General features: G+C 44.0%; 1 protein-coding gene across 2 annotated transcripts in view; it reads right to left on the bottom strand.

Annotated features, from left to right (window-relative positions):
• Positions 1-5,268, bottom strand: part of CDC42EP5 (CDC42 effector protein 5) — a 53,051-nt gene extending 47,783 nt beyond the window's left edge. The window contains exons 1-2 of one of the 2 annotated variants that reach the window (XM_077457556.1): positions 5,073-5,268; positions 4,541-4,743 (exon numbers count right to left, since the gene is read on the bottom strand). The gene's annotated coding sequence lies outside the window, so the exon portion shown is untranslated. Of the gene's footprint in view, positions 1-4,540; positions 4,774-5,072 lie in introns of both variants that reach the window. The other variant, XM_077457555.1, reaches the window with a different exon arrangement.
• Between the last annotated feature and the right edge of the window lie 3,409 nt (positions 5,269-8,677).

The raw sequence follows: 8,677 nt of genomic DNA on the forward strand, positions 1-8,677 counted from the left end.
AAAATATGATCTGGGGCATGCTTCACTTGGAAGTCCAAAACCGTTTACTTCAAATATCTCTATAGATCACCAAGTACAGAAGCAGAGATCTGGCTGACAGGGGTGATGATCTAAGTGTGCCCAGGAACCCTTCCTTTCAAGCACAGACCAATGAGGGAGAGAGGATAAATCATAAATTGGGCATAGTTATGATCAAGCTTGCCCATTGTGAGCGTGCCCGTTAACTCCCAGGGTGCCCATAGACATCTGATGGCAACAAAAGTGTATATACAAAAGGCAACTGCTTTTGGCTGCCACACATGGAACCTTGACAACAGGACTCAGGCTACATTAACTTTTGTATATAACCAAAGAATATTTCTAAATTGAATTTAATCAATTTAATGTATTTGTGCTCAAATAGGCCCATCTAGTCAAAATTAAAAACCCACCACCCTCTATACCTAAACAGAATTTATTTGATAGAAACCCTATATGCAAGAAGTCCTGTATCCAGAAGTAAAATACACAGGCAGGACTGTAAGCTGCTTCTTCCTATAGTCACTGAGAAGAGCATTCCTATTGTCACAGAAGTTGATAAACGTCTCCAGGCCCGGCTAGGAGGAAAGCCCCCAGGCCGGGTAAGGAGGAAAGCTATACTGCTTACACTGCATGCTAATTAGGACACAATAGTCACCTTCTGGTTCACATGTTGCCCAGGCCATTGACTGTGATTCCATTACAATCCTAATTATCATCTGCTATTCCCAACACCACATGTCAGCACTGACTTCCTGTGTTAATGATCTCCCAGTCTGACACCCTGCGCTGGGCCCCAGCAGACTCCAGGGTTCAGGAAGCCTCTTGGCTAGAACTCAAAAAGGTCCAATAATTCAGCTTAGTCTCTAAGTAATACTGCGTTGATCTTTCCTAGTTGGCAGCAATCTGTTCGCTGTTAAACACATATTCTGGCTCAGGTTTATTATACATCGCTGTCCTGCATAGTCTCTTTGTACTAATTGCATAATTGAAAATGCTGACTTCTAGGAAACTATGTGTTTCCACATGATCTGACCAATTCAGAGGTGAAGCAAACTATCACATGCTTTAATCATTTTTCACCTATACTTCAACCAGACATTTTCAGTACCTTCTACATAAGCCACTTTCAACTAGGGTTTCCTCTCCATGTTCCTTGAGCTGTGGCCCATTGACCCGTTTTATGGTGTCTCTGTAGTTCCAGGGTCAATGCCACTTGGCAGAGCCACGAACATAACTCCAATGACCTTTTAAATGGTCTGTAAGGGGGCATCCTTCACACTGACCTCCAGGAAATAATTTCAGAAGGCACTCCCTGAAAATTATTTCAAGGGTTCCTCTGGGGTAAAATGGTTGAGAAAAGTTGATCTATATCATTGCCCTTTGTAGGTCTTTACTGTATGAACCAATATTTGTACAAATAAAATGTTTTTGGCCCCATTCAATCTTTAGTGTTTTTCCGCTCGATTCCCTCTGCCAATGCTGCAGAAGCAATGCTGTTTGTTAAGTTTTGAAAATGATAGATAGTAGCTGATTGGTTGCTATGCACAGATTAATATGCCACACGTGGGAAAAGTGGATTTTGTGCGATAGTTAAGAATCACAATGTGTGATGGCGAATTATCAATTGGAGCAGTTTTCACCACGTAATCCCATAATCTGTTTATGAATACAATTGTAATTTGATCAAAATTATCTCAGTGCTGCCTTTGAATGCAAAATAATTACAACTTTCCTCCCTGGCCTATTGACTGTTTGATTGAATCAGATCTAAATCAAGCCTGTGTCAACCAGATAAGACATTCAGATGAATAAGATACATGGTGGCTTATGCATGGGGCTCTCCTATGGTAGCCACTCACAAAGAGGAACTAAAGGCTAAAATAAATAAATAAATAAATAAAATTGCAACCAGACAGGCTCCTTATTGCAGAAGGCACACCAATCAGGCAAAATATTCTGACCACCCATCTAATATTGTGTAGGCCACCAAGGCATGACTTCACTAGACTTCTGAAGTTGTGCTGTGGTATCTGGCACCAAGCTGGCAGTAGCAGATCAAAGCCTCTGCCAGCTTACCTTCTTCCCATAGTGCATCCTGGTGCCATCTCTTCCCCAGGTAAGCAACAAACACGCACCCAGCCATCCACATCACATGATCCAACATCGTCATCTAACAGAAATACATGGCTCATCAAACCAGGCCACCTTCTTCCATTTCTCCATGGTCCAGTTCTAATGCTCATATGCCAATTATAGGTACATTTGGCTGTGGACACAGCTCAGCATGGGCACCCTGACCAGTCTGTGGCTCCGCAGCCCCATACACCACAAACCGCAATGCACTGTGTATTCTGACACCTATCAGAACCAGGATTAACTTTTTCAGGGATTTGAGCTAAGGCAGCTCTTCTATTGGCTCAGACTATATGAACCAGCCTTGGACCCCATGTGCATCAATGAGCCTTGACTGCCCATGACTCTGTCACCAATTTTCCTTCCTTGGACCAATTGGTAGATCCTGACCGAGGAACATCTGCAGTTTTGGAGATGCTTGGACCTACGCATCTAGCCATTACAGTGTGGCCCTTGTAAAAGTTGCTCAAATCCTTACACTTGCTATTTTTTTCTGCTATCAAACAGGACTTTAGAGACAACATGCTCACTTGTTGCCCAATACATCCCAGCCCCCTTTCAGATGCCATTGTAATGAGATAATCTATTCTTTTACTTTACCGGTCAGTGGTCATAATGTTATGACTGATCAATCTAAAAATAATTATTACAATTTGCCGACCACCCTATAGCGGTTTAGTGTGTGTGTGTGTGTGTGTATGTGTAATATATATATAGCACTGATTACTGTATTAGTGTCATTGGTCCCCAAAAAAAGGTGTCAGTTAGTATCCAATCGTCTGCCACAATCCCACTGCCATTACAAGTAAAAAATAAATTAAACATTCCATCAATATACGCTTATTGGGATTTTTTTTTTTCGCAAAAATATCTAGCAGATTACATATTGTAAAAAAATCGCATTTCTTCATCAATTTAGGACTTAATTTTAAATTGGATATGTTTTATGGCAAAAAGTAAAAAAACTTATTTTTTCAAATTTATGTTTATAGCACAGAAAATAAAATGGAGGTAATCAAATACCACTAAAAGAAAGCTCTATTTGTGGGTGGGGGGGGGACAAATTTTATTTGGGTACAGCATTGCATGACTGTATAATTGTCACTTAAAGTGGAGCTCCACTCAAAACGAGGAAGCTCTGCTTATTGCCTTCTGGTGGTACCCGATTTTGACAGATTCCCACTCTCACTTCTGGCTGACTTTGACTGAATTCATCCGAAAGTTCAGCCCCTTCCGCCAGGACATTCCCAAAGCACAGCGCAATAGAGAACCGGCTGTGTAGCTGCAAGGCTTCATTGCCGAATTCACTTACTCAAGGTGACAGCACCCTGAGAGCAGACTGGAAAAAAAATTAAAAATCAACTAGGGCGAGGACACTGCTGGATTTGTGGACAGGTAAAGTGTCCTAATATTAAAAGTTAGCAGGCTACAGGATTTGTAGCTGCTGACTTATTTTTTTCTGAAGGAGCCTAGAGCTCCGCTTTAAAGAGGAAACAGCAGTCTGCTCACATAATTTGTAATAAAAACCATCTTTGCCATTCTGCAGCTTCCCTCCAACCACTTTGAATATTTTAAATATACTGTTATTCTGTACTTGCCAAATATGCTGCAGAAATCTCCCTCCACTAAATCAGTCTGCATCTATTTGAACTGGGGGCAACTGAAGCTGCTGCCTGTTCACTTCTTGGATTGACACACACACACACACACACACACACCTCTCCAGCTATGCAGCTCTCATTGGCCCTCTTCTGACTCATCCCCCCTCCCTTCCTGGCAAACTCTCACCAGAGTGAGAGAACTGTGCATGATGTCATAAGCCTAAGCTTTTTTTATCAGACAAGAAGCAGGAAGTGGGCTGTATATGGTATTTACTGACAGAAAAAAATATTTTACTATTCAAAGTTAAATCAACAAGGGCAGAGGATTTAATAGATGGAAAGATGAAAAAAAAAATTACAGAAGGTCCGCTTTAAAGTAGTGCGGTGCTGTGTTGCAAAAAAAAAAAAAAAAAAAAAAAAAAGGAAGAAGAAAAAGTATAATATTAGAAATTAGATATATATATATATATACACACACACACACACACACACATTATATATATATATCTAATGTTATACTTTTTCCTTTTTTTTTTTTTACAACTTCAGCTCTTTTTTGCAACACAGCACTGCACTACTTTAAAGAGGATATATATATATATATATATATATATATATATATATATATATATATATATATATATATAAACAGTAAGTGCTGCACATTCCTATTCAACGGTTTGCAGATTCAATCGCTTTGATCGATCAGCCAATAAACTCATAGCAAAGAAGTTCCCATTTAATGGAGTGACAAAGGCACGTCTAGGAGTTGAGAAGTCACTCACCTTGTAGAAGTTGATGACAATAATCCAGAAATTCCTTTTATCCCAAACTGCTATATAATCCAAGTTTTTAACAATCCAGCAGAGTGTAGTGTCCCCTGGGGGGTGATCCGGGTGTCACCCAGCACAGGCTCCGGGCTCCTTGTCCTCTGATCCGGACTCCTTGTCCTCTGATCCTCTGGCTGATATCACTCTGGATAGGGGGACTTCAAAAGAGAACTCCAGATCAGCGAGGACTATGGAATAAAACAATGCAGGCTCAACAATCACACAACACAACACAGCCCCCCCCCCCCCCCCCCCCCAGACAATGGACACTGCTGATTACAAAACAATGCTTTTAAAAATAATCAACACTATTATTATTGTCGATCTCTATAGAACAAGCAGCTAAACTCGCCAACTCGCCCTGATCACACATAGGGAACACATAGGGATTACACAGGGAAGTTTAATAATAAATCATTTGTACAGCAGAGGAATCGTGCTGTGTATTCTGACATATGTGTGTAGACAATGCATAGTGCTGACTTACCTGGCAGAGATCAGGGCTCGCAGTCCATGATGGCAGGCTGGGATGGATGGATGGGGTAATAGACTAGCCCGGCTCTCGCACACTCTCATAGGAAAGACTGGAGCCGCGTTCAGCACACAGCAAGCTAAACTTCATCCGCCCCGCCCCCTTCCTGCTCTGGATTCACTGGGGCGGGTGACGTCACACATCCCGAAAGTTTCCCAAGTGTTGTGTGTGAGGAGAGGGAGCCGTCCATGGCCGGGCGGGAGGGCGAACAAATGGCTGCTTGTGTGTGTGAGGGGCTGGGATGGAGGACTGTGATGTGTGAGACAAATATGTGTGTAAATCTATGGAGGAGAAGAGGTCTATAGAGGAAGCCATGCTCCTTCCTCGGTGGGTTGGCCGACCCTTGGCCTCCAGACCATTGTTGGAATTTCCTGAAACTGTTTTTAGTGTAATTTCTTCCAGATTGAGAGATTTGCATTGTAATTGATGCCTGAGGGCTGTGAGCGAGGAGAGGCCTAGAAAGACACAAATACGTCCTAACAGAGCGAGGAGAGGCCTAGAAAGACACAAATACGTCCTAACTGAGTGAGGAGAGACCTAGAAAGACACAAATACGTCCTAACGGAGCGAGGAGAGACCTAGAGAGACACAAATATGTCCTAACGGAGCGAGGAGAGACCTAGAGAGACACAAATATGTCCTAACGGAGCGAGGAGAGACACAAATACGTCCTAACTGAGTGAGGAGAGACACAAATACATCCTAACGGAACAAGGAGAGGCCTAGAGAGACACAAATACGTCCTAACTGAGGAGAGACCTAGAGAGACACAAATACATCCTAACCGAGCGAAGAGAGACCTAGAGAGACACAAATACGTCCTAACCGAGCGAAGAGAGACCTAGAGAGACACAAATACGTCCTAACTGAGTGAGGAGAGACACAAATACATCCTAACGGAACGAGGAGAGGCCTAGAGAGACACAAATACGTCCTAACTGAGGAGAGACCTAGAGAGACACAAATACGTCCTAACGGAGCGAGGAGAGGCATAGAAAGACACATACATCCTAACGGAGCGAGGAGAGGCATAGAAACACACAAATACGTCCTAACAGAGCGAGGAGAGGCCTAGAAAGACACAAATACATCCTAACGGAGCGAGGAGAGGCATAGAAACGCACAAATACATCTCTAACGGAGCGAGGAGAGGCCGTCCACCTTCAAATACGTCCTACTTGTCTGACTTTTCTTTGTATTCCTTCCATAGGAATATATTCCTGTGTATTATAGACAGGATTAGGAGGACATTTATGAATCTTCACCCAACAGGGACATTGATATCGTTCTGAAGGGGGTTCAGCACATACGTTCTCACTAAAGCCCAACTCTGGGCTCAACCCCTCCCCCCCCCCCCCAAATATCTGTGCAGGGAGGGCAACCGCATTGTAAAGGGTTAAATCTGGATTTTTAGCCTTACTATTTTATTGACCTAACCTCCCTGTAATGAAGGATGTCCCATACCATGCAGGCAGCTTGGTCCTGGAGACATCTTCATGGCAGGGGTGCCCCGTCCTCTTCCTGTCTTTGAACTTTTGCCATGCAGGGGGTTAAAAATTGAGTTTCCAGACTGAATTCATCAGTAAAAGTTTTCTACATGGACCTGCCCCCGTCCTCCCCTCTCATATGTTCAGGAAAGTTCTTTAGCTTTGGTTCACATTGATGCTACTTTGAAATCGTGCTACTTGACTTGAAGTAGTAAGATTTCAGGTGCTACTTGAAAGACATCTGTGTAGCTTCATGCACAGATGTCTATTGAAGTCACACCCAAAATTGGCAAAAGTACTGCAGGAACTATATTTTCAAATCGGTATGGCGCTGCAAAGTCGGCGTTGCACCAATCGGAACGGTGCCATTGCTGGAAATAGGCTGCAACTTGTCATGTGATTTGACCTGTCAAATCTCCGAGGACTTTCACACCGGAATGGTGCGCTGGCAGGACGCTAAAAAAAGTCCTGCTAGCAGCATCTTTGGAGCGTTGTATACACCACTCCTTCACCACTCCTGCCTATTGAAATCAGTGGGGCGCCGGCATAGTGTTGCTGTAGCAGCTCTTTGGGGTGGTTTTTACCCCTTTCCTGGCCACTAGCAGGGGTTAAAACCACCCCGCTAGCAGCCGTATAGCGCTGCTAAAACGACAGTGAAGCAGCGCTAAAATGGCACCGGGTGCCAGCAGTGTGAAAGGGGCCTTACAGCCACCTCTGATTCAGAGGATAAGTATTTGAACAGAGTTAGGCATGCTGTGTCTCCAAGCATTGAACTTTCAAGTGAAATAGATAAAGGGCAGGCTGGTAAAGTGCACGATGCAAGCACTGACAGTGGGTGTTGCAATATCAGCCACAAACAATTAGAGAAAAATAGTCCCAGAAGAAATGTCAGATCCTTTATGGCCACCTTCTAATTCAGTAGTGCCTATCACCCCCCTATTTACAGCACAACCAGATATTAACCACTTGAGCCCTGGAAAGTTTTACCCCCTTGATGGGCACTTTTTGCGATATAGCAATGCGTTACTTAGGCTGACAATTGCACAGTCGTACGACCCAAATAAAATGTGTTCCCTGGGTGTGTTTACAAACTGTATAGGGGATGGGCCGCTTGGGACAACACACAGATCCATTTTCCTGCATAGCAGGAAGACAAGATCCTGTGTCATCCCCTGTCAGAACAGAGATCTGCCTTGTTTACATTCGGCAGATCCCCTTTCTGTCTCTGCAGGGAATGATCGCGGGCAACCATGGAGTTCCGCCCAACCCGCTGATTGGCTCCCTCGCTGGCCAATTGGTGCGTGTGTCCACAAGAGCGAGTGCACAAACCGCTGTACTGGTATGGTGATTCACGCAGCCGAGCCACCTTGCCGAAGTATAACTGCGGCAGGTGGTCAGCAAGTGGTTAATGTGGAAACAAAATATTTTACACCTATTTAATATTTTAATTTTTTCCACCAAAGAACTATTCATTGTAGAGTTGTCAGGGAAATAGGCGCATCCCTATGCGCAATTTCGCAAGGTTAGCGAATCAGCATAGGCAAGTTCGTGCTAACGCGTGTTACACAAAGGCGCAGTGTGTTTTCTAAACGTTGGCCTGGCGTTGCGATCAGGCGAACACACGATAATGTGTCTATACGAACGCAAATGCGCAACAATGTCGCGGTCATACGTACGCATGTGTGTAACGACGCACGTACGACGTGACACAGGCGCCTTGTCTGTTTAAACGCTCCTCTGACAATGCTGCATTGCTGGATTATCGTCAGCTTCTCCTGTATACCTGTGTTCGTGATTTCTGCTACCTGATCTTCTGTGTACCGACCCGGCTTGTTTGACCCGCTTCTGTTTGATCTCCTGGCTCTTATTACCGGCTTGCACCCGAATTCTCCTTGTTTGCTTCCTGTATTGACCCCGGCTTGGCTTACAGACTCCGAATACTCCTGTCTCCTGTTTTGGACTTCTGGCTTCGATCTATGGACTGACTTACCGTGTTTGACTCCTGGGCTGGCCTGGCCTTGACTCTGCTTCTGGACTCCCGTTGTCCTTCCTTTGGACATCCTAAGCACTCCA

This window comes from Lithobates pipiens, unplaced genomic scaffold (assembly GCF_037356315.1).
Source record: "Lithobates pipiens isolate NorthernLeopardFrog02 unplaced genomic scaffold, aLitPip1_a1.2 Scaffold_27, whole genome shotgun sequence".
Lineage (NCBI taxonomy): Eukaryota > Metazoa > Chordata > Amphibia > Anura > Ranidae > Lithobates > Lithobates pipiens.